General features: G+C 45.9%; 1 protein-coding gene across 3 annotated transcripts in view; it reads left to right on the forward strand.

The window, feature by feature from the left end:
- The window catches only part of pros (homeobox protein prospero), a 214,718-nt gene that overhangs the window by 88,347 nt on the left and 98,916 nt on the right, over positions 1-27,455 (forward strand). Inside the window, exon 1 of one of the 3 annotated variants that reach the window (XM_077666288.1) lies at positions 20,105-20,242. The exons of the other annotated variants lie outside the window; for them this stretch is intronic. The gene's annotated coding sequence lies outside the window, so the exon portion shown is untranslated. Of the gene's footprint in view, positions 1-20,104; positions 20,243-27,455 lie in introns of those variants that run through there. 3 annotated transcript variants of the gene reach the window in all.

Genomic DNA, 27,455 nt, shown 5'->3' on the forward strand with positions numbered 1-27,455 from the left:
CTAAGGACTTCTGATTCCGAGGCCGTACATTCCTTCCCAGTGAACCCCTCCCCTGAATGAAGGAGAGGGATAGTGATAAATTATTTAAAATAGCCTGTTAAGAGCTCCGAAAGTGAATTTACCAAGCACTAAATTTAAAAAAAGGGGACCATAGATGTCCGCTGACCATATATGGTCGATCTTTGCAAAGCCAAAAAAAAAAAACACTTCTCGTGTAGACGGTTCGCAGTGTTTGCATTAGCCCGCTGCGCACTTCCTGGAGCATCTGCAACGCTGGTGACCTTTCCCGAGCAGCCGTCCCTCTACTGGTGCTGCCGGTTCATGCCTGTGCATAGTATACATGCCTATACGACCTCGCCAAGCTGATACGACAGGATAGGAGTGCGCCAATGACACGCACTCTCTCGCCCAGCATGATTAGCATGACCTTAACTGGTCAAAATAAGCCCAGTACGACGACGTTGCAGGGCTGCCGACAACCTCGCAACCCCCCTCCCCCTTTCTCGTCCCTTGCCCCATACCTTTCCCAAGCGTTCTCTTTGTTAACTTTGCGACAACTGAGTCAGGAAACAGAAAAAAAAGGTCACCCTTACTTGTTCTACTGGGAAATCAGTCCTGTAGTCTTGCGGACTGAGGTCACCGCGCTGCTAGCTAACAAGCAATGGTCACGCGCTTCTGAACGTTGTTTTTGACGAGGACGCCAGCTACCTTCGGCCACGTCGTAGAACCTGATTTGGAATACCTGCCGCTTTTGTTGTTGTTGCATACTCCGGGCGCAGGATGCAGTGATATCTTATAACGGGCTGATAGTTTTTTTGCTCTCTCGCTTTATCTCTATTTCTTCTCCAACCACTCAAAAGTTATCTATCTCTTTCCGTAATTGCGATGCCTATTGTATATTTATAATTATGCTTCACTGAAAGCAGATGCCTGTTCTTTCTATTTTATCCAAAGTACTTTTTTTACTTACCCCACTTCGCCAAAGGAAACTTGCAGTGGCAAGTTTGAATGCGATCATTGAACGGACGAAAACGCCGCAATTAAAACGGACTCCGACATGAAAGATAAGACGTCCCTTATCACACCAAGTACGCAAGTCAGTCGCTTCAATATATTAAGTGAAATTCCGATGTGGGGCGTCGAACTGCCGTTATTGTTTGGCGGTAAAGAGTTACCGTTGCATTCATCGACTACGTCATTTGCTCAGGACTTGCCAGTTTTTAAGCTAGGCTGTACATGATCAGCACTGAAATTTCCAAGAAAAAGAGGTATAAAAACATTCACTTCAAGTTCCTTTAACGATGCAAGCAAACTATAATTCAGTTTTCTTTCTGGGGCACATGTTGTGAGACGTTTTAGTATTCTCAATTCGGTATAGACGTCGGGACCCTCACAGCCAAAGCTCCCAGAGTCATCGTACCTATGGAGTGTGCATAAAGTACAGGAATACTTGTACGTCATGCTTGTATACTTGTAAACTCCCGCTGGCTTGACCACAGCTGCCCTTATAAAGCTCTACACGGCTCTATTAAGTTCTACAGAGTTTAATTACCACAACTTTGCTCAGGCTTGCAGGAAAAAGAAAATGAGAGGCGGCGGCTGCGTTTTTATGGAGGCAAAACGCTAAGGCGCCCGTGTGCTGTGCGATGTCAGTGCACGTTAAAGATCCCCAGGTGGTCGAAATTATTCCGGAGCCCTCCACTACGACACCTCTTTCTTCCTTTCTTCTTTCACACCCTCTTTTATCCCTTCCCTCACGGCATGGTTCAGGTGTCCAACGATATATGAGACAGATACTGCGCCATTTCCTTTACCCCAAAACCAATTATTATTATTATTATTATTATTATTATTATTATTATTATTATTATTATTATTATTATTATTATTATTATTATTATTATTATTATTATTATTACACTCTAAACAGAAAGGAGTAAAAAAGAGTAAGCTGTCCTCTAGCGCACCCTGTTTTATAAAAGGGAGTACAGCTTACTCTCTTTTTTACTCCAATATAGTCGTATTCGTGTTTAAAGTGGATAGCTGAGCCAATCTCATGATATTAAATCGCAGCAAGAAATCCTTGACAAGCGCATTTTTCAACAGGGAGTTGTTTATGAACACAATTTTTTTCATATATCGTAAACAATAAACATAGCCGAAGACCTCCCCTCGGGAGGCTTGCATATTGCATTTTTTTTCTTTTGCTGTCAACGCTTTTGCTGTCGTTTCCATTTTTAAATACTCGGTGTGAGCGATGGACAAAGTTTAAACGAAATATTTTGCTGCACATTGGAAGAATGGACCACTGACTTCACTTTTTCTGTAACAGTACCTTACAATATTCAACCGTTGCCTCACAATTAAAATTGATGTCCAAGAATCATGGACTTGGTTTTCAATGATCAAATACGCAAAATTTTCCAAAAAATGCTGCCACGATTATTAAAGTCTGAACCAAAAGACATCAGTGTTGCTGGCGAAGAAGCTATGATCTATCTAACGTTGACTTAAAAAAAAAAGCAATTCTGTGGGCACCCCTCCTCTGGCCATCGCTGTGTATATATTGAAGTCGTAAGTTGCAGCTTGCGTGTACTAAACCACAGCCGTAAGAGCTGCACACAGCGTAGGGAAAGAAGTCGAAATGGCCACGGCATAAATCGTTGTTTCAACAGTTGTCGTTACATACTATTCACTCCTGATGATCAAGAATGTTTGCGATAAAACAATTGAAAGCAGAAGCCTGACTTGATAGAGTAAACAACAAATTTACTTCCTTAAGGTACATGAGTAACTCAATGAGCGAAGAGATGACAGGAAGGAAGGCTCGGACTAGGGGATGAATCACGGGCACAAAGTTGACAAAATATACACTGGAATAGAGGAAGCATATAGCAATGGATCTTACGGTTGTTCAAAGCTTGCGCTGGCCCTGCGCGTAATTCTTCTGTGTTCACTTTTTTTTTCTGGCGCTGTTTACCAGCTATTAGCGTAGATTAACCAACCGACTAACTGACTAAACAACTGAGACAATTAAGCGGGACATCACATCTTTCAGACAAACATAGGTGAACAGAAATATAGACTAAAATCTACGTGTTACCCCATTTATCTCCGCTCGCGCTCGTACTAACTACGGCACCCAACGCATAGATGAACAAATTACTACAGTATGCAATGCCTGCACTTCAATAATCCATGACACTTCAACCAGTAAAAATATTTTTCAATTTAAAAAGAAAATGAAGCTGTTTTTTTCACTTGTTCCTGATGTACCTAGTACTTATGACACTTAGTGTTTGCCCTTGTTCCATTTTCTTTTCTTTTCTGTCGCGAATTGTAGCGTTACTGCCGTATTTTCTCGTGTTTATAATGCCGTGTTCATTAACATCTATGTCAAAACATAAATTGACGGTATTTGACTTTGTTTTTTATTTCTGTTATTGATTTATTTTTGAAGAAAATGGATTTGTCCATCCTTCTGCGATTGATGTGTAACCCGGGGGGTGAGTCCTCGTCAGGAAGTATGCTATTAGCTTTCATTTTGCCTCATCGCGTGGGCATGTGCCGTGTTTCATGTCCGAATAAACTGATTTCATTTGATTTGATTTGATTTGACTCCATGGCACGAGTACACTATTGAATGAATATCCTGTTCATCTTTCGACTCCTTGAAATTGTAACAGAGCGCCGGGTTCGCTCTCCAGCATCGTCTGAACGGAAGCTTCGGAGCGGACGTCTGCACGCAACAGAGACCGCGGCGGAAGCCAGCCAGAGACAACCAGCCACGCGCGACGTACCGTACTGTTGTACGCGATTATATAATCCAACAGATGGCGCCTCGTCGTTTTCCTTGAGTCTCCCATGTGCAAAGAGGGGGGGGGGGGGGTCACAGAGATCGCACCCGCGAACCTCCTCCCGAGACTAGACGACGATGGTCGCAGCGCGGTCACGCCCGGCTGCGCAAAGCTGCCCGGCGCGCAGGCAGTGGTGCGGCTGCCGTAGAACTCCGCCGTCGCTCCGCTTAGTTGCGTGCACTAGGAATGGAGCGGGCAGAGGTCTGCTGAAATGTGAAGAAGACGCCCTGTGAAGTGGGAAAAGCTGAACGTTGCGAAACTGAACGCTGTGAGAACTCAATGCTGAACATTACACTCTGAACGCTGAAAGACGTGAAGTGAACATTGGACGTGGCGGGCTGAACGATGAACGCTAAACGCGCTAAACTGAGAGTTCAGAGCTGGACGGCCTGAACGCAGAAACTGCCGGCTCTTGGGGAAAAGAATGCAGCGCGAAAAAACAAGGACGAACAGAAGTGGACAGGACAGGGCGCTGAGGACGAACAGAAGTGGACAGGACAGGGCGCTGTCCACTGACCAACTGATCAGTGAACCATGTTCACTGACCAACAAGCCCAAACAGCCGCTTTAGTTCTTGGGGAAAACCGTTGTAGGCAAGCTTAATGCGGTATAAGCCTTCGTCAGAAGCGCAGAGGCCATAATATTGCTTCTGGGTTTGCAGTGCGGGTAGTACTGCGTCGCCACAGCTCCTACCTCTCAAGATTTAGTTGAACTGACGTTTTCAGCCCTTCGCAGATTACGAGCCACGGAAAGGGGAGGGGGGGGGGGGGGGGGGGGGAGGGACAGGAGCTTTGTTACGTAGTCCTGTAGCAAAGGCAAAGGCCGGCATATTTTTGGCGAAGACAACTTACGCTTTGAAAGGTGGACCATGCATCTACATTGCTCCTCGTTGAACGCTTAGGTATGCGGGAGAGAAAACAAAAAAGTAACACTGTTAACTGTTTGCTGGTGTGCAGTCGAGAGACAGCGCTTCTGTGCGTATATTACTGCAGTTACCTGTGCTCATGCTGAGCTGTGTGACATGGGTCTTTATATCTGTTCTGCATACATTCAGTAGTCCGCACACAGCCGTAACAGACATAACGCGGGTGTCTATCTGTCATCCGTAAGGCGCAGGTGCGCAAAGGCGAAGACTGACGTCTGTCGCGAGAGGGCGCCAATTGCGCTATACCAAATGTGCACCAATGTCATCAAGGGTCTAAAAGGCACGAAGTTAAACTACTTGTTTTCTCATGTCTCCCATAATAAGGAGCAGAAGTACGTGACAACAGATATACCTAATGTCCTTATCTCAGCACTAAGTCAAGCGTGAAGTGCTAAGAAGTTAAGCTTCAGGGGTACATAATATAATATCGCTAGGTGGTATTGTGAAGTAAACTGTTCCGCCCTCTATCTAGTCGAGGCCATTTCAGGTTGGCATGTGCGGCTGGGCTTGGATCACAGCACAGGCGAACGCGGTGCAAGAGTTAATAATAATAATAATTGGTTTTGGTGGAAAGGAAATGGCGCAGTATCTGTCTCATATATCGTTGGAACCCTGAACCGCGCCGTAAGGGAAGGGATAAAGGAGGGAGTGAAAGAATAAAGGAAGAGAGGTGTGCCGTAGTGGAGGGCTCCGTAATAATTTCGACCACCTGGGGATCATTGACGTGCGCTGACATCGCACAGCACACGGGCGCCTTAGCGCTTTTCCTCCATAAAAACGCAGCCGCCGCGGTCGGGTTCGAACCCGGGAACTCCGGATCAGTAGCCGAGCGCCCTACCCACTGAACCACCGCGGCGGGGCGTGCAAGGGTTGCAGTGCCAGGATCATTTGCGCGGAAAAATCGCGTCTTCAACGATGCCGAGACTTTGTGTGCGAACAATGACAACGAAGCTTCTGTCAGCGCCGCCGAGCTGTCGGTGTTTCTCACGCTTCCAAGGCTATACAACAGTGCACCTAACTACACCACGCAGAGGCGACGTAACGGCGCCGCGGTGATAACGGTACAACCACTTGGCCCACCGGAGAGAGGGAACAGGAGACCGGTATTCGCAAAGCGAGCCATGCTTGCCGCCGCTGCACTCCTGCGGTTGTGAGGCTCCCTCGAGCATGACGACTATAAGGCTGAGAGAAGGGGGTGGGGGGGTGGGGGGGGGGGGAGAAGGAGCAGTGAAAACGTCGAAGAGGGGGTGCAACGCAGCGTTCCTTACGCTCTGCCCAGGTGCGCTGCTTGCCCTCTGAGAGCGCGAGAGAAGGGAGGGGGGGGGGGGGGGGGGGGGTAAGTAAGTGTTGTGGTGGCGATGCGCAGCACTCCTCATTAGAGAGTCTTGGCGGGCGCCCGCCAGCCGCCATAGCGTCAGCTGCTCGGCGTGCCGCCTGAAGCGTGCCAACTTGCCACGCGCCCCCGCGTCCATCTGGGGCTCCCGGTGGGCACGTGCCTGGGAGGAGTGGTACCGCATAACGGGATACTCACCCCCCCCCCCCCCCGCCCACTCCCTCTGTCTTGTTCTTCGTTTTACTGTTATTCTTTTTGCTGCCCGCGGTGCTTTGTTTATCCTGTTCCGTTGCCTCCTTTGCCGGTATTGCTGCCGGTGCTATGGTCCGTAACTGCGCTACGTGTTTTGTTTTGCCCTTTCCACACCCCTCCCCTTTCCCTCCACACAAGCCACCCCCCCCCCCCTCCCCCCAGAGGAGCCTGTGGGAAACGGACAAGTCTCTGAGTTATCACTCCCCCTTTAATACATCTTGTATTTCTCTTTCTTCTTTTTTTTTGTTACGCCTTTAGTTTTCTTTTGAGCTGGAATCAATCTTTCCTGCCATCACGTCGTATATTTTTTTCCCTGTGTTTCCTATTCTCTTCCCTCGATTTTTCCTTCTGCCTGCTTTCCCTCTCCACTCGGCTGCCAACGACTTCTTCGCGTCTATGCCATAACAACGCGTGCCCGTTCTTATCCGGGGCACCGTTTTCACTTTTGGACTCAGTGACCGTCTGTTCCCCCTCTGTTCTCGTTGAGTCGGTCTGAGCCTCCCGCCGTTGTCCTACTTTCTTTTCTGCCTTTCGTTCTTCGTACCTTCCGCTCTTGGGCGCAGTTACGTCAACGAGCTGTTGTGTAACGGTCTCTCCCTACATTTGGTTGTGGTTCGGTGTACCTTGTAGCATGCGCTGCACTGGCGTAATCCTCTACGGACGGGAGAGTTTTCTAAAGTCGGCGCCTGGACACAGCTCTGACCAGTGGATACAAATCGCTTATGGAAATTTTATTTGCTGCCGCGGTAGCCTAGTGGCTTTGAAGCTCAACTCATACCCCATAATTCTGTACAAAAGCATTTTTAAAAGTGAAACTGTTTATGAACGCATTTTTTTTTCATATATTAATGCGAAAGCACAATTCCGATGAGCAAACCCCGAGCAAGATTTTGCGATGTTTGTATGCTTGGAGTGTATGTGGGTTTGTGCCAGGTTAAATATAGTAATAAATAAACAAAATAAATATCCGCACTGGCATTCGAGCCCACAGCGGCGCGAACAGATAAGCTACGCTGGGCACTGCGCAAAAGAACTAGGATAATACCCCAGCCGAGAACACATCGTGTTAAACTGCAACACACTTCTTCTTCTTCAGCCCAGGTATATGGCACATACCCATGCGGGGGGATTGGCCAAGGTGTAGTAGAATAAACGAAATTTTCCATGGAAGATGACGACAAAAGTGTAGCACCAATCGTGCATTTTGAAAAATCGATAAAAACAACAGAACAATATTGACAGTTAAATAACAGACAGCATTTTGGTGAAAAGAGAAGAGCTCGTAAAACTTTAAAAGAATTAGCACATCAACCTACCAGTTGCAATTATGTAATCGTGGAGAAACCCACAAATAGAACCCAATGCAAATCCCTTGGCGTTCGCACCAAACGATAATAATACTGGCAAAGATAAACGGAGCCTAACCTGGAGAGAGGGACCTCCAGGTAAATCTTTCTCTGAAGTGCGAACTTTGGGCAGTAGAAGAGAAAATGGTCTAAAGATTCAACTTTTCCACATGCGTCACATAGGTTCGTCGGTGTCAACCCACACCTGCATAGATATAAATTCAAACTTGGAATCCTGCACCGCAACCGCGTCATTGTTACCTCACACAGCCTGGATTTACACGAACTGACGTTCCAATTATATGCTAAGTGCTGATAGTCAGTGGTATTTAGTAAGGGATCTCGTAACTTGGCTGATATATGCATTCCACATCATCGTCTTCTTCAACTAATACTACTATCAACATAATTTTCGCGCTTCGAGCTATGTGGCGGCATTGACAGAGAGAGATATGTGCGCTGCATGCGTTCGCGTGGACTACTTTGTGGCAGAAATACGGCAATGGAGCATAGGCCGCCAGCGTACATTGGGTAAATTGGCATTGACAATGAAAAAATTGAAGAAGCGCATAACTGGCTCCCTAGTTCAGTGGACACCTCAATCGCGCTTTCAGGTACGTGACGGTGGTGTCCGCGTACAAAAAACTGTGCTCTCGCACAATATTTCGTGCTTTGCAACGCTAAACCGCCAGCACATTTTTTTTTTATGGGGACAAAATACAAAGACGCCCGTATGTTGTGGGATGTCATTGCACGTTAAGGAGCCCCCAGGTTGTCAGAATTAATCCGGAGCCCTCCACTACGGCGTCGCTCACATTCCGCGTGTCGCTTCGGAAGTGAAATCCCACAATTAAACATTTACAAAATTTTACTCTAACAAGACCTTGATGTTTCCACTTACTCAGCTCGTGGGACTCTCGGGGTCCTGACGAAACCAGTGCGGGATGGCACGACTTCACTGACAATACATATTCGTTAAAAAACGTGGTGACACAAAACTGTCACGTTATTAGTTGAACCTCGTTATAACGAAATTGAAGGGGCCCTGCGATTAGTTCGTTATAGCCGTAGCTTCGTTATAACCGGTTTTGAGCGAGCTTCCAAGGGGAACCATTCCTTCGTTATGTACATTGTTTCGTTATAAATAGTTTCGTAATAACGAGGTTCGAATATACTTTCAGGCGCCTTTCTGGCCAAGTTGGCACTATAAATGGAGACGCAGCGATGGATGAACCAAACTCGGCAAAATAAAATCAAATTCAAGCCAACAGAATCTCCTTTAGAATCACGGCATATAAAAGTGATCTCACTATATTATTATTGTTGTCCACAAGACGTTGGGAAACTTGAAAGGCGGACACAGGATGTGCCAGAGTGCCACTGATAACTTCTTTTCCCCTCTGCAATTTCGGTTTCAATACCCGGCTCCGGTCGGGGGTCAAAGGCATATGACGTTGTTCGAAAGTATGTGACGTGGGTTTAGGGTCACGTGAGTCCGGAAAGCTCTTACGTCAGCTGGGTGCTCCGTTGCTTGGGGCCAGTGTGAGCACACAACGCACGCTACGTCATGCTATAATAACAAGGTGAAGTTTGGGTCACTGACCAGGTCACAATAAAAACGAAATTTTCGTTTGTTTGTGACTTTGTCAGTGACCCAAACTTCACCTTGTTATTATGCTTCATCCTGACCAGGCGGTATTTCGTCGAACGTTAGACTACGTCACACTATCCGCGCCCCAAGGTTGACGCTGTATCAGTGACGATTTTTACGGGCCTGGAGAGTGGTTGAGGTAGCACTTAATAGAACGCAAAAGTATTACAGGAGTTAAAGGAATTAAACTCCTTTAACGCGGCTTCCTGTCAGTTACATACTTCGTGTAAGTAGTCTATTAAACACAGGGAGCGAAAGGCATTCGTCTACGTCATCTTCAGCTACAAAAATCCGTGCATAGGTTTTCTTAAAAACCAGTGATCGCACCCTTTGACGGAATGGATTCAGCGGTTGTTACTGGTCGAATAATTTCAAATTTATTATTTTACCCTTGGCATATAGCCGCAAGATCTGCCTTTGATGTCACGATTGATAGCCAGTTAACAAGCAATGGCGTTGGCTTGCTCGGCCATACCAAGGGCGTGACTAAGTTGTAGCAGATATACAAACAATGGACCAGACAGGAACTCCTACAAAACACAGACTCACGCTTCGCAATGCAGCCGCCGCGGTCGGGTTCGAACCCGGGAACTCCGGATCAGTAGCGTTTTTATGGAGGAAAAACGCTAAGGCGCCCGTGTGCTGTGCGATGTCAGTGCACGGTAAAGATCCCCAGGTGGTCGAAATTATTCCGGAGCCCTCCACTACGGCACCTCTCTCTTCCTGTCTTTTCTCACTCCCTCTCTTATCCCTCCCCTTACGGCGCGGTTCAGGTGTCCAACGATATATGAGACAGATACTGCGCCATTTCCTTTCCCCCCCAAAACCAATTATTATTATTATTATTCGCAATGCATTCTTGCGTCAAGAGCTTTTCTTCAAGATCATCCCTATTATAGCTGAATAGAGTGATACGTATTGTTTTCGAGCAAGAAAAAAAAACATACCTGCCTTTATGCCTAGGTGCCATCTGTTTCGTGATTTAGTGCGATAGAAGTTACATCATGCATTTCCCGCATTTAACCGTTGTTTGTTTGTTTGTTTGTTTGTTTGTTTGTATCAGGCCTGTTTTGTGGCAGGCTGCCCACCTGTCCAACGGGATGTAGGCAACCTGCCCGCCTGATTGTGAGAAAACTGCTCACCGTGGCAGGTGGCAGTTCAATGTATGATTGGTCGCGATAGGTTTGCTCGGGAAGAGAAACCCGGGTCTCACAAACCCCACTCATGGCAGCACCTGCCATCGCAGTGCAGTGGTGCATCGCTTAACCGCTGCACCACTGCGCCAGGAGTGATATGAGGACTGCCAGGTATCTGTGAATGTTAAGTACAGAATGACCAATTCCGCATCTACGGTCATTAACCCCTTATCGCTATCCGAACAACTTCCGTCCACAAACAATGGATCCGAACATCGGAACCGAAGTGAAAACTCAAGTGTTAGCGCACCTACCTACGCACCTACCCAACTATGCAAATCGACCGTCAATCTTGTTTTTTTTTTTTCTGGCTCTCTTCATATTTTCTGCGCCAATCCCGTCCGATTGTAAACGCCATTCCCTTAGTACATCGCGAGGGCGCGATGCAAGCTCTTGAAAAACGTAAATAGGGCATTATTTTTGGCTCTTACTTTCGGACCTTATCGGTAGTAAGCATCTCTTATCTACGATCTATCTACGCGGTGGTCGCGTTGTGAGCGGGTAGGAATGTCGACGATTCGAATAGCGCGGCCCAACATAACACGGAGCAGGGTCAGCTTTGTGTGCAAACAGTGTGGGAAAACTGCGTTGCATGCACATCGTGCGTGCGAAAATATAAGTGCCTTATCGCAGTCTGGATCGCCAGAGCAAAGCATTATCGATCGTACATTTCGCTTCCACACGCGATGAAACACGTTGTCGCGAAGAGCCGTTTATGAATCCCGCTGACTGCTCTTTTTTTATTATTTGTCACGTGCGCATATAATCTGCGCATTGGAAACCGAGGCCAAGTCGCGAGCGGGGCTATCGCTATGACGGCACAGATATTATGAACAATTTCACGCTTTCTAGTTAGCCATTATTCTCCTTATAAGGCAAAAAATATTAAGCTGAACAAAAGCTCCTCGTAAGGCGAAAAAGAAATTTAAGCGGAATCAAAGCTTCCTTATTAGGCGAAAAAGAAATCTAAGCGGAACCAAAACTTCTTGTAAGACAACAAAAGAAATTTAAGCGGAACCAAGGTTCCTTGCAAGGCAAAAAAAAATCTAAACGGAACAAAGGCTCCTTGTAATGCAAAAAGAATGCTAAGCGGAACCGAATCTTCTTCTAATACAAAATAAATTTAAGCGGAACCAAGGCTCTTTGTAAGGCAAAAAAGAAAGCTAAGCGGAACCAAATCTTGTAACACGGCAAAAAGATTTGAGCGGAGCCAAGGCTCCGTGTAAGGCAAAAAAGTCTAAGCGGAACTAAGGCCTCTTGTTAGACAACAAAAGAAATTTAAGCGAAACTAAAGTGCCCAGCGGGACACAGAAAACGACAAATGAAGCTAAATGAATACAACGGCGAATAGTTCAGGTTTGCATAATCGGACGGTTACTTCGCTAACCCTACTAAGAAAGCGTATGCCGCCTACGTCAGGACTGCAGCCCGAACCTTCCTCAAAAGTTCATGAAGCAGGCACATTTGTTGACACACATTGGCTCACATGCGCAACTCTGCGCCTATATGTAACAGTGGCCCTTTTCAGAAATATTTACATCAGTGTACGCTAACATTATGTTATTATTTGGTAAGAAAGGAGGCGTCAAGGACTTGAAAAATTGCAGACCGATCAGCTTACTGTCCATCGCCTGTAAGGTATTTACTATCGTAATCGCTAATAGAGTCAGGATAACCTTAGACTTCAATCATCGAAATGATTAGGCAGGCTTTCGTAAAGGCTACTCGACAGTAGACCATGTTCACACTGCCGATCAAGTGAAAGAGAAATGCGCAGAATATAACCAACCCCTGTTTGTAGCCTTCATAGAGTGCGATACAGCATTTGACACACTCGACACCTCAGCAGTTATGCATGTATTGCGGAGATCAGGGTGGAGAAGAGGCTGATGAAAAAGCACTGGAAAATATCTACAACGGCTGCACAGCCACGACAGTTCTCCGTAAATTTAGTAATAAAATTCCAGTAAGGAAGGGTGTCGGGCAGAGAGACACGATCTCGCCAGTGCTATTCACCGCCGATTTACAAGAGGCATTCCGAGGCCTGAATTGGGAACAGTTGGGGTCTTATGTTAATTGAGAATACATGAATAATCTGCGATTCGCGGATGAAATTGCTTTGCTTAGTCGCTCAGGATGTGGGCTGCAAAGCATGGTCAATGATTTAGACAGGCAGAGCAGAATGGTGGGTTTAAAAATTAACATGCAGAAAACCAAAGTAATGTTCAACAGCCTCGCAAGAGAACAGCAGTTTACAATTGATATCGTGGTGCTGGAAGTGGTAAGGGAATGCGTCTACTTAGGGCAGGTAATGATCGCTGATGCTGATCATGCGGGGGAAATAACTAGAAAAATAAGAATAGGCTGCAGCGCATTTGACAGGTTCTCTCAGATTATGAATGGGAGTTTACCAATATCCCTCAAGAGAAAAGTATACAACAGCTCTATCTTAACGGTACTCACCTGTGGGGCAGAAACGTAGAGGATAACGAAAAGGGTTCAGCTTAAGTTGAGGACCACGTGCCGAGGTATGGAAAGAAAAATGATGGGTAACCAATAAGAGGCCTGTGTGGGTAAGGGAACAAACGTGGGTTAACGATATCCTATTCTAATGCAAGAGCAAGGAATGAGCTTGTGCAGGGCATGTAATGCGAAGGCAAGAGAACTGATCATCGTTGAAGGTAACGGAGTGGATACCAAGAGAAGGCAAGCGTAGCAGGGGGCAGCAAAAAGTTAGGCAGGCGGCTGAGGTTAAGGAGTTTGCGAGGATAGGGTGGCCGCAGCTGGCACAGGACAGGGTAAATTGGAGAGATATGGGTGAGGCCTAAATTTTTTTAGCCTCGCAGTGGGCTTAGTGTGGCTCATGATGATCTTAGCGTTAGCATTATATATACGTATGTTTACATCGATATGTACGTTTACATTGCATTTATGTTTACACGAGAAAGTATGTTTGTGTTAGGAAAGATACTTTTTGTACTGCTTCGTTGCATGTCCTGGAAAGAGAGCGTTTGGTAGATTTTATAGTTTCATGGCCTTCTTACCGGAGATCCGCCCAGTGGCTCTCTACGAGCATCAAAGTACAGTCGCGATCAATCTAAGATAGAAGAAATTTTTTGCACAAAAAAGCAAATTTCCTAATTATTTCTTCATAAAATTTGAGAATTACTTTTTATTGTACGCCAGGAGGAAAACTATATATCAAAGAAAAAATAATTGTGCATGTCACATATAATTATAGAGTAATAATTAAACGAGTGCTCAAGTTTTTTTCACTCTGATATTGCTGACGGCTGTGGTACATGCATCCATCCCCTTCTTTCGATATCGGCGTAAACCTTCAATTTATCAATGTCATCAGCGACGAGCCATCTTCACTTATCGGCATGTCCGGTATCATGCTGCAGAATGGGAGATTCTTGGAAACAAATTACTATCAGGTCGACGCATTATTCTTTTACGGTCTCCGTTCTACACTTCCTTCATATGTATGGAGATGAAGCAGTGGTAGCCAGCAGGGTCTAGCAGTGTGCAACATTGGATTCAACGCCGCAACAACCTGTGCAGTCGCTGAGCCCCCGGGGAAGTCCGGCAGGTGTTATCAAGGAAGAGAGATTAAGGGAACCGCAGAAAGGGGCTGACGGCGTCTCTATGCTTGTTATCGCACTGTAGGTATGCGCCATGATTTGAAGTCATATTGAATGCTGAATAGACTGAAACCCTGGCCTGTTCGGCAACCGCGCATATATAGCAAGCGGAATTGTGTTCCTGATTGAATCATGAATGCCTATCAGCTGTTCCTATCAGATATATGCATAAAATAAATGGGCAGGGAGGAAAAAGTTTTATCACACAAGAAAGACAAAGCTCTCTTGACTACAGATTATCGGGTGTTGTGACAGCCTTGTGAAGTCTCTGATAGTTACGGCATACGACAGCCGCTTTTTGAGAATTTTAGCTTTAAGCAACTGCCACAAGTGCGGCGAGGTCACCAAAACAACTGAAAACGCTAAAACAACTGAGAACGGTACAGGCCCGACCTGTCCCTTGCTATTCTTGCGTTCGCTTTGTTTGCGTTCGGTCGTATCTCTACTCATTGCCTTTGAGTGTCGGCAAAAATACACATATTTATCTTCACAACGCATTGCATTCGACATTTATGTCCCTGTGGGCTTCATACAGGAGCTACTATGTAAGCGTTGCTAGCTAGCTTAAAGCTGTCGCAATAAATGTCGCTAAGACATCTTTTCCTTCTTTCAAGTGATTGGAAATTTAGGATGAATATTTGGTGCATAATAAAACCGAATCATGGAGTAACCAGAAGAAAGAAGGCCAAAGGCCGGGATCGAACCCGCATCTTTTGGGCCGGCAGTCGAGCACCATAACCACTTAACCATGGGGCGGCTCCGCCGACATATTAGACACTGGGCTGTGGGAGACACCTGGCCACACGAGCATGTCGATCAAGAAAAATCTGAGGTAAGAAGTTCCCCCACGCTCTCCCCACAACCAAAGAGGGTCGTGAAATGTCCCATATATCCTATGCATTCAAATACGACACCCTTATCGCCAAACTGGCCCAAAACTTGGCGTTTAGGTGACTGTCATGACAGTATTCAGATGAGCTGTTCAGGGCCGCACAAAATACACCTGCAGGGGAAAAGGGAAAGTCAAGGGGTGCCGCCTGTAGGTGACTCCTCTGCTCATAGGTGGCACCACCATAATCTTTATGACCTGTAGAGACTAGACACGTGTCACATCATTGTCAGAATATTTTGGCCCAGAGTGCAGTAACTGTTTCAGGATTAAAGAATCTAGTCGCCAACTGTATCCCGGCAGTATGCTTCGCTCGAATCGGGTTCGCGTCGACAGAGCTGAACGTTATTCTAGTCGCTTCCTCGACTCGTACATGTCCCAATAGACAGCTCACACGGCTGTGCTGTTGACTCGTCCCGGTCGGCGAGATAAGACGGGACGACCAGCCGTCTCTCCGCGACAAACGCAGTGTATGAGCGCACTGTTACTCTCCCCCTCCCCCTCCTCCCTATTCGAAGTCCGCGGAGAAGAAAAAGAGGCAGAAAATAAAGAAAAAATGAAAACGCGGCCGCAGTAGCGTCAGCCGCTATTTTTGAGGCGGCTCGCAGCACAGGGCCGTAGGCAAAGAACAAAAGGTCTTCTCAAATCGGACCTGGTTGTGTAGGTGTCAGGGGAGAGGGCGAGGGTCCATTCCAGGATAAGAGGCTGCCAGGACGATAATCTCGATTCTCCTGTGCGATTCCTTATCGGCGACGTCTTCGGGTCTCATTGTCTTTTCGGTCGGCCGCAGGCAGCCTTCAGGCGGCCTTCGCACCCTTGCCACAAACCCCCTCCCCCTGCTTCAACCGTTCCTCTAGCCTTTGTCAGCGACGTACCTTTGCTCGTGCCTTTGTTGCAACATGTTCACCATCCCGCCGCGGCGGCACTTGGAATGCAATAAGGAAGGAGAGAAATAAAGATGGTTTCATCGCTGGCAGCTCCGAGGAACGTCGCCTGAAAGGCGTTGTGGCTCGCCTTGTGACAGTATACGTGTGGGATCTCAGCTGCATGTTCGCAAGGTGGCTTATTAATAGCTCAAAAGATTTTTTACAAGTGGGAGCATCATGTTTATTGGAATCTCCTGTGGTGGACGGAGAGTATATTTGTAGCAAAGGAGTGATTACAAATTGCACTCTAAACCCGAACAATAATAAAGGGGAGTAATAAGGGAGTAAACTGTTATATATTGCACTCTTTTATAAGGGAGCGCGCTAGTGGACAGCTTACTTCCATTTTACACCTTTCTGTTTCGTGTGTACCATCAACCCAAGCGCTGCCAGACGCCTACAGAGGAAAGCATACAGCTTTTATAGAAATACCGTAGTTGAAGAAAAATCGTCCTGGTCCGCGATTCGAACCCAGGAATTCCGCTTAACTGGAGCAGTCGCTCTACCAACTAAGCTAACCGGGATGGCTAGCTTGTGGTAGGGCGCGAGCGAATTGATCAACAACTCCAAGTGGGTTTGGTGTTGGCCTAATGCTTAGAGGAATCTCTCAACGTGAAGCATACAGATTTGTTTTTATGAGTTTATGGGGATTTAACGTCCCAAAGCGACTCAGGCTATGAGGGACGTTATAGTGAAGGGCTCCGGAAATTTCGACCACCTGGGGTTCTTTTACGTGCACTGACATCGCACAGCACACGGGCCTCTAGAATTTCGCCTACATCGAAATTCGACCGCCGCGGCCGGGATCGAACCCGCGTCTTTCGGGCCGGCAGCCGAGCGCCATAATCACTCAGCCACCGCGGCGGCTGGCATACAGATTTGTAATAAAGGAGTAACTACTCATTAGTATTAATCGAAGCATACGATCGAAGCGACATTAACGTGGACCTTAGTGGAGGGCTCAAGGTAAGTTTTGGTCTTCAGGGGTTCTTTAATAACGTTGATGGATGTCGCAGTAGAAAGAATATTATGCACTTCACCTTCGTCGATGCGGAGTCGCCTCAGGGGGGCTTCTAAGATGCAAGTCAAAGCTATTGCTGGGTTCATAACAGCTGATTTAATATAACAGAAGGTAATCCAGAAATTTTGGAGAAACTTCCAACGGAAAGGGGTTGTAGGGTGAGGCAATAATTACACTAAGCGCAAGCAAGCGTAACCTAATCCCATATCACCCAGAACGAGACGCCTTGCTCACTCGGACCTGAGTCCTGCACATTAGGCTTGTCGTCGTATTCTCCGCCGGCCTCTTAGATATGCTATTTGCTTCAGTAGTGCCTACGTGATTATACATACACGCTCAATGTCCCCGCGCGAGGTCGCGCGTCCTGCCGGAATTTGCCGAGATAACTCGGAGAGGGAGGGAGGGAGGGAGGGAGAGAAGGAGGGAGGGGGGGGGGAGACCTGGCCCTCGCCGAGTGCTCTGTACCACTTTCGCGTGACTTTCGCTCGTTGCGTATTGCTTGTTACTTCGCAATCTGTTCGCAATCTGAGTCATGTATTGCTACTGCAAGAGAGCTATATATTCTGCCGGTTTACAGAAAAAGGAACGAAGGCAAGGGAGAAGGATGGAAGAAACAGAGGAAAGCAGGTAAGGAAAGAAATAAAGTAGAAGCAAGAAAGAGAAAGAAATGAAGAAAGAAGGAAGGAAATAAAAAAGAAGGAAAGAAAAAAGAACCAAGGAAAGGAATAAAGTAGGAATGAAGGAAGGAAAGAAAAAGAAAGAAGAAAGAAAGAAGGAAAGAAGAAAGAAGGAAAGAAAGAAGTAAGGAAGGAAAGAAAAAAGAAAGAAGGATATAAAGAAAGAATGGTAGGAAGAAACAGAAATAGAAAAAGAGAAAGAAATAACGTAGAAGAAAGAAAGAACGAAAAAGAAAGAGATAAAGAAAGTAAGAAAAAATGAAAGGAAGCAGGAAAGAAAGAAAGAAGGAAAGAAAGAATTGTAGGAAGAAAAAAAGAAAGAAAGAGAGAAATGAAAGAAAAAACAAAGAAAGAAGGAAAGAAAGAAACTAATTACAGTCCAAAGTGAGTGCCAGAATGCCCCGAGGAGAAACCTCGAAATTAATTATAAAGCGGATCCCTGTGGCGCCTCCTTGCGGTGACATCGTGTTCGCTGTCCATTATATGCTTCGTCTTAAGCGGATTCGAGATTCACTCTATATATTCTCGCCGGCTTACTCCCGCTCTTGGCCAGTATCTTTCTGTTCGATCTGCTGTATGCTTATCAACAAGAACAAAAGCACTGAATGAAGAAGGGAAAAAATCGATACTGATAAGAACGGGAGCAAAGAACACGAATATATGTCCGCTGAAAAATGCTAGTTCATTTCGGCAGTCGGCCCTCCATCACCAGACCATATGAATAGGTATGTATGAAGATGAGTTTCTGGCCAGGCTGCTCTCTTTGTTATGCTTAAAGAAGCTGAACCTCAATGAAGGCATTACAATTACTGCAACACAGTGGCACCTTTCGGGATAAAGGAGCCGTACTGGGATGATAAGAGGTGTCGTTGCTGTAGCCAGCGATGCATTGTGTACTAGCTGGCCAAAAAAATGAAAGCGCGTGTTTTTCGTTCAAGGAATGTCCAACGTCTACAGCGAGGGTTATAAGGATAGAAGCACGAGCACGCAGAAAGACGAGGTTTCAGGATGACGTGTCAATGGCGGGTCATGGGTTTCGCCTACGATGTAACGCTTGGCAAATCTTATCCAATTATTTACCACTCGTCGGTCTTAATTGCGCGCAGCGCCTTAGACCCGAAGGTGTTAGGTAACGTCCATGGGAGAGGTTTGCGGACCCGAATGCGTCTCTTCTCCCCATCAGTGCATCCTGTTAGCATTAAGGCGATATTTTCCCACAAAACCCTGTAAGCAACCGCCCCCCCCCCCCTATTCTGTTTTAGAAAGTTGGTCAATCGTCATTTTTATAATTATTCTCCAATCCTACAACCTTCGATCACCCACTCTTTAAAGAACACACCCGCCTTGTTCTATTAGAGTGGAAATAAACCTGCTTCCTTTTTATAAGGTGCCCATTCCTCAGTAATCTTGTCAGCATGCAGCCACAGCCCATCGCCGACTAAGAGTAATGCACACGAGTCATTCGCGAAAGCTTGCATCAGAACCGCCGTTGAGCCTCTATCTTATCAAAGATGTCAGATCCGTGTACGGCTCGAGATTGATGAACAACGAATTTGACAGACAAAAACTTCCGCATCTGTAAGCGGTACAATTGCCAGCAACTGGGGACACCTGCCATGCACAGACTGTACAGTGTAAACAGAAAGGATTTAATATAGGGAGTAAGCTGTCTTCTAACGCACTCCCTGTCATGAAAGAGAGTACGCTGGAGGACAACTTACTCCTTTTTTTTACTCCCATGTGGGCGTATTCGTGTTTAGAGTGTACTGCCCCGTGAATCGTCTCGCATACGAAACATTTCGCTGGTGTCCCCTTCAGAATCCGCGTGTCTTCAATGACCTGTGCACCTGTAGCTTCTTGTGGTTGTCTGGTCAGACGGAGGGACTGCGGGCCACTGCGTTTCAGAGGCGGTTAATTGCGGTTAAGGGTGGTTAAACGGCCAGGCGAACTCTGTAGTCGTGCCAGCGCCGTGATGATCAGTCAGATCCTTCCGCTCTGCCAAGCGGTGTTTGGCTCGGACACCGCACACGCGTTGGCTTTGGAGCGAATACTTCTTATCTGAGGCAACCCCCCTTATCAGTAGCTCATCGGCGGCCCAAGATCCCCTCCGCGCCCAGCACACGGGACATGAGCATACACGTGAAGAGGGAGGGCTACGAAGCATAGACCACCCCCCCACATCCCCTTTCGTCAATTACGCGCCGCCTTTGTTCGGAGAACCAAGCCGCCATTATGCGGAGTGAACTCTCTAATCGCGTCGCGCCTTTTGGGCAAGGGCATGACGGCTCCACCTTCTTCTGCGAGTGGACTCGCTTGCTGGTCGCATATATACTTCGGTGCTCCGAGGCCTGCCTCAATCTCGGCTTAATGAATCTCAGTTGCCCGCGATTCCGCGGGTATGTGTTTCTTCGAGACTGCGGCTTGGACTTCGGCGCTTTCCTGAACGCGTGCTTGAGTGCTTAGCCCGGAGTCATCCGCCTAAGAAACCCTTGCGAGAAGGATCGCTGAGTTGCCCCGTCAAAGTAAGTGTTGTTCTATACCCTTTAGGAGGTGTGAAGAGGAGGGCTAGCCTCAGCTGCTAAGCCTTACGAAATGAAAATATTAATGCTGCATGCGCTACCCTTAGAAAATTTTTTAGACAGCCTATAGACTGTACATAGACTTATGTCTACAAAGTCTATAGACTCTCTATATAAAAACCATAGAGAATACTCTATAGGCAATACAAATCCTATAGACAGTCTATAGGCAATCTATAGATCTCTGGCCGCACACTTTTAGTAGGCTTCTGCCTATAGACAGTTTATAGACTATGAATAGACAAAACTAAATGTCTAAAGGAAGGCACTAGAGTCTACAATAAGTCTACAGACCATTTTTGTAAGGGTATTTCTCTCAATTTTCTTAAAATCACGCGCAGTTGTTATAAGGCGACACGGACGGACAAGGAACACATGCGGCATATACAATGCGCAACTTCCAGCTGTTTTATTTCTTGGAAAAGCAGTCGAAATATATAGCAGCGATGATTTAACGGCAATAAACCAGCTCCGAATTACCGAATTGTTAATTATCTTAGTTTTCATTGCTTAGACTCCGTTCATAACCATGCAATATTCGAAGGAATGTGCTAGAATATGTATAATACGCCGTGTATATGTCGTCGAGAGTACAATTCTACTCGTTCGGAAAACTTGTTGGGTGCCATTTATAATACCTCGTGCGTATCGGTGTGTGTTCTTGCCAAGGTATAAGAAAAGCGGCGAACACGATGCGATTGGAACGAGTGGCTTCTGAATAATTAATAATAATAATAATTGGTTTTTTGGGGAAAGGAAATGGCGCAATATCTGTCTCATATATCTTTGGACACCTGAACCGCGCCAGGTGTCCAAAGATATATGAGACAGATACTGCTCCATTTCCTTACCCCCCGGTCCCATTTCCTTGCAGTATGGCCTCAACTTTCGTACTGCGTTTGTTGTTTGACGCTTGATGCTGAAGCAACATATAAATAACTTCCTCATTACATTGGACATGTTCGATTCTCATTAGCACACCCGCATGCAATTTTTTCCCCTGCTTTGTAGGCGCTCTTCTTTCGCCACTAAAATTTTGACTGTCGCGAAAATATGCAAGACCTGCATTTATTCATTGGCATTTCTTCACGACAGTGAATTTAATTTAGCAGTTCGCTCGGAATCAAAACAACAATGAACTTTTGCTGTCGCTTACCTTACCTTACGGCGCAGTTCAGGTGTCCACCGATATATGAGACAGATACTGCGCCATTTCCTTTCCCCCAAAACCGATTATTATTATTATTATTATTATTATTATTATTATTATTATTATTATTATTATTATTATTATTATTATTATTATTATTATTATTATTATTATTATTATTATTATTATTATTATTATTATTATTATTATTATTATTATGTCGCTTAGTTGTGGTATGTTGATTTGTGCCTTAGAGGCAGTCCGTGAAAGAGTTCAGTCCCCGCTTCAAGATTATGATCTCAAGATATAGTCACACATGGGAAATTTGTCCGCAAGTATTTCTCAAGTCGCCTGGTACTTCGCGGCAGGTGATGTGACCACGTAACTATATCAGAATGTGATTCTTTTGGCTACGTGACTACGTGGTTAAGTAACTACTTGGCTGCGCTTACGAGTAAGTACTACTAATTCGCTTGTGATTCAGTGCTGGGCGACAGGGATGTCAAAAATAAGTCCTTATCAAACTTTGTGCGCACACACAGGATGATGTGAAGTAAACTATAATAATCCGGCACAACATCGCACCTCTCTTTGTTCTTCCTTCTGACTTGCAACGAAAAGATCAATTCGATATTGCATTTTTGTATGTGTTTCTTGCGTAAGGGTGCATGGAAAGGTAGAACCAGGCGCTCTAGATCGACTAGCGCGCTTGGTTACGGAGTTTTTTTTTTTTTTCGCCCTCTCGATCTCCAGCTGTAAGTGTTTGCGCGGGAAATACACTGCCATTTATGTACGGATTGCGCCATAAATTCTCTCTACTTTTTTCAGTTTTTGTCTACGCTGTCTCTTGCTGCTTCGACGTTCCCTTAGCGCCAAGCAATCGTGTCGGCGTATATAGGGTCGGAGCCGCGTATGGGTTTCTACGCACAGGTGTTCGCGGATGGCGCGGCGTGTCTAAGTTTTGAGTCACCTTGAGCGCTCGTCGCGGTGGAAAGGAAGTCATGCGCCAACGACCCCAAGAACGACGCCAACAACAGCAAAAAAAGAACACAAAGAGTAAGAATTGAAAGCCAGATGGAGGCTCGTTAACGGCACACAAAAAAAAGCGCTGTAGCGCACGAAGTCTTTGCGCTTGTCTCAGCGAACTTTGTTTCGAGCAGTACTGCGAGCGTGCTTTTAGTAGGTTCTTAGCGTTTCGGACTTAATATGCGTGGTTCACTTTTAATGCGACCATGAAGGCGAAAACTGTCTGGCGTCGGTGGCAGGGTCCGTGTGAAGCCTACACCTTCCAACCATGGCAAGTGACAGGTGGTGTTTAGGTGGATTTCCCTCTCTTCACCTGCCAGGTGAAGACAGTGAAATCCCCCACACCACTTGAAGGGGAGTGGAGGGACTATGAATGACTAAGCGAAAATTAAAATGACTAAGGATGACTCCGCAAATATGAGTAAGAGAAACGATTACGAACAGAAATGGAACAAGAATAAAATAATAGTTGAAACGGAATCAGAATTGGGATAGATTGCTGAGTGAAAGACTTGGTAATCATAATTGAAACAGAATTGAATTAGAATAGATTGGCGTGTGTAAGAAGAATGCTATTACATTTCTTCCACGTCATATCAATTGACCGGCTCTAATTTTTTTTTGTATGCCCTGTCGTCTCTTGCGCATTTGCATCGAAGGCCTACACCCGCTGGAAAAGTGTTCTGTCTCATTTTACGTATGAGTCATTCGTATTGCAACCATATGCAGCAGCCATGCCAGTCCAGCGATATGAGGGAATCACACCTATGTCCATAGCTCAAACGATGGAATGTCTTCCATTAACATACACCTGAGCACAATGTATAGTTGAAATTAAAATGTTCACAATCTTAAGGCGAAAAACAGCGCTTACGCGAGACAGATGAGAGTGGGAACATGCCACTGTGTCCCCACCCTTTACAAAATTGTAACATCTTCATAGTTGGAACAAAAATCCTCCCTGTTCGGGGCTCGAACCCGGAACCACCTCCGCAAAGGTGTCATGATCTTATATGAACTCAGCTAACTATGGACGGCTAGCAATTCGCAAGGCAAGGACGAATCGATCAAAAACCAGAAACAGCAAAATGTTTAGTGACCACAAGCTAGTGCCTTGATCTGTCGAAGGTCCCAGGTTCGAGTTCCGCATTAGGCTGAATTTTCCTTCAACTGGGAACAATTCAGAAAGCTGCATAGCTGTCCTCTGTAGCCCTATATAGCTCCGATAAGGTGTTTACTAAGTATTTCTTTGTGCTCAAGTCACGCGGAATTTCGTAGACACTGCATGGCGATGACCTTCGTAATCTGCGTATTTGCATTTGCGTTCCGGCGGTTCTTGCACTTGCACTCATTTTTAATAATAATAATAATTGGTTTTTAGGGAAAGGAAATGGCGCAGTATCTGTCTCATATATCGTTGGACACCTGAACAGCGCCTTAAGAGAAGGGATAAAGGAGGGAGTGAAAGAAGAAAGGAAGAAGAGTTGCCGTAGTGGAGGGCTCCGGAATAATTTCGACCACCTGGGGATCTTTAACGTTCACTGAAATCGCACAGCACACGGGCGCCTTAGCGTTTTTCCTCCATAAAAACGCAGCCGCCGCGGTCGGGTTCGAACCCGGGAACTCCGGAACAGTAGTCGAGCACCCTAACCACTGATCCACCGCGGCGGGTGCACTCATTTTTTGTGAACTAACTTTAGAGTTTATTGAGGACTTTTACCGTGTGGTGGTCACATATAATGTGTCACCTTAATAATGCACACCACTGGAATTTCTCGCAGTTTGACGGTATATGACTCAAAATTTGAGGATTGAGCAGAAGATATAGAAAGCTCTTAGATGCACTTGGCTAAGCACAGATATGCAATCGTTGCCGAAAAGGCTCTAGCGAGGATCGCAAGGCGAGGGCGAGCTTGATGAAGCTGGCGTTCGATCCATCATCTTCATCACAGCTGAACACAAGCTCGGTTGATCGAAGAGGCAGCGGAACAACGCACACGTGTCGTGTTTTCACGCGTCTGTTTTTAGGGCTCGCATTTACCCTGACAGCCCTTACAAAATAGTCTATAGACAGTCTATAGACTTCTTATAGACTCTATTTCCTTCCTATATATATTTCTTTTTGTCTATCCGTAGTCTATAGACTGTCTGTAGACAAAAGTCTACTAAAAGTGTATGGCCATAAATCTATAGATTGTCTATAGACTATCTATGTGATTTGTATTGCCTATAGACTATTCTCTACAGTTTGTCTATAGAGAGTCTATAGACTGTATAGACAGAAGTTTGTGGACAGCCTTTGGACTGTCTAAAAAAAGTTTTGTAAGGGAGGGCTCCGTAGGGGTCTGGCAGTTGGTTTGCATGTAGTTTACATTTCGAAAGTAAAAAAAAAACACAAGATAGCATCTTCTCCCCGTCTCTTATTGACGACCCTGGAAGCATCACATCGATACCGCGCTAAATAAAGTGACTGCAGCAGAGTGGACAGTTTTAAGTTAACGTGAGAACTTAACTGTATTGGAACCCATTACGGCTAAACTTCGATTTTAAGAGTAGTAAGAATAATAATAATACTTTATTCAATTCAGGGATATAATATAAGATGCGAACACGCCAAAGTCACAACTGGGCTTGAAGGGTGCTAGCCGGCAGCAGCCGCAACAACCTTTGTTACTGTCAAACTTTGCTTTAGTAGAACAGTTACCATACTGACTAACAAAAGTTCAAGCTTGCAAAGTGGCGTCACGCAACTGACTGCTATTGTTTAAGTCGAAAACATAATCAAGCAAGTCAATAAATATATATGGTATATAGTATTATGAATTCACGATGATTTTTTAGTGTTGATTTAACAATCATTTAACGTTTTCCAATTTAGAATCACATTTCCAGGAATATCATATCAGAATAAATTGTTTGAACAAGGTGTCAATGGGATGCTAAGAGGACCGAGTACGATATGACGTCACCGAGAACCCCGGAAAGCACAGTAAGTGCTTCCGGGAGGCTCACAAAGTTCTGATGCAGCGTATTGGTGACTGTCCTGACGCCCAAACGTCCTGAACGAGCTCATACAGGGACGCATAGCTTTGTCGTCAGCACCCATCGGTGAAATTCAGAAGCCGCAGCCTACCTGTACACACCAAGCTGTGCGCCCAATAGACCCCTTTACTGCCTATTCCATGATGGCGATGTTCTTCGTCAGCAGCACAATCTTTAAAGTCGTTCTATGGACTATTTTCTCCCACTTATCGTCTCGGAGGCGGCAGGAAATCACTTAGAAGGCTGAAGTTGGGATACTCGCTCGGACAGTGCACGGGGGGGGAGTCCTCTCTAGCGGTGGAGTTTACTCAGTTGATGATGATGATGATCATGACGAAGATGATGTCCGCTTTTAGTTTGTGCCTATGTACGAACAAAAACCGAGACACAAAAATTTCTCTATGCCAAGATCTCCAGTGCTCATACTGCCAAGCTTTCTCTGCTTCGTTCCATCTCTCTCGCTGTCTTTCACTCCCTCTTGGATGTGAGTGCACGCGTGTGTGTGTACGCGTGTTCGTAGGTGCTGTCATGCGTCAGTACCAATGTAATACTGTCAGAGCCAATATGCTCACTTAAAAAAAGCTCTTTCGACAGTCTATCGACTGTCCATAGACTTTCGTCCATAAAGTCTATAGCCGGTCTATAGACGAACCCTATAGAACAGTCTATAGGCAATACAAATCCTATATACAGTCTATAGACAATCTACAGATTTTGTTGCCGTACACTTTTCGTAGACTTTTGTCTACAGACAGTCTATAGACTATAAGTAGACAAAAAGAAATATCTGTAGGAAGGCAATAGAGTCTATAAAAAGTGTACAGATTGTATATAGACCATTTTTATAAGGGCTGCCTAAACATCATATGCGGCAGTGCATGTGTCTACTATACAGCGGCCGCACGAAACGTGTACGCGCTTGATGAGGATACTCAGCGAACATCCCCAGCACGAGGCAGGAGGAAGGATAAGCACGAGGTGCGCGAACGAGTGTGCGAGATTGTTTTTGCGCGGTTGTTTCCGCCGCGGCCATGGCGATGTTCCGGCCCACGAGGCCAGGCGAAGCTTGGCACGCATCACAGCCTCCGAACAGCAGCAGCGGCAGCAGCAGCGAATCTCCTTTGCTAGCCCTGTATAGAACGCACATGTACCCTCTCGGGGCGCCGGCACCACGCACCACATGCTACGCGACGGCGGCCGCACATGTGTAAGCGACATGAGAGGATACGCGGGTCTAAAGTCAGGTGCGCAGGAGTCGCAGGTATAAAGATAGGGTGAAACTGCGGCGCCTTCTTCGCTTTGTGTTTTATTTCTAGTTTTAATTGATGGCGTACGAGAGAAGCGGTTGGGGTTTCGCGCTGTCTGCGCCGCATTTTCTGCAGTTGCTGCCATGCAGTGCGTGATAACAATAATCTGCGTCTATTTTTTTTCTGGGTGCCAAAGTAACAGTTTATTGCGATAGGTGCTGATGCGTCTTATTTTCGAACTACGCCATCAGATCCTCCTTTAGACACAGACTGCTTCAAAGCAGTCTTTGCACCGTTAAGACACGCTAAACAGCTCTAGCCTTACGCTAACAGTGAAGCATGATTTCACCCGAAATAGGCAGTGCGTATCACTTTGAACGCGGGCAGTTTACCCTGGGAGGTGTTGTGGCTGATTTTTGCGTTCATTAAGCGTGTATCGTGTGTGGCTCTGTGATCTAGCGGATCCTTGGAGTGGGCGCCGTCAGTGGTGAAATAAAAGGGAGGAGGTGGTGGGTTCTTTCTTTCACTGGAAAAGGACGAGAGCTCTCGCAAATTCTTGTCTTCATTTTTTAGATTATCCTGAAAAACTTGCTGTCTCCTTTCGCGCAAATATAGAAAGAAGGAATGCCCAAATTTCTCGCCCCAGATAACTCCGATAGCTGCTTCGTTCTGGCAGCGATTGTTGGGTCGC

This window comes from Amblyomma americanum, chromosome 5 (assembly GCF_052857255.1).
Source record: "Amblyomma americanum isolate KBUSLIRL-KWMA chromosome 5, ASM5285725v1, whole genome shotgun sequence".
Lineage (NCBI taxonomy): Eukaryota > Metazoa > Arthropoda > Arachnida > Ixodida > Ixodidae > Amblyomma > Amblyomma americanum.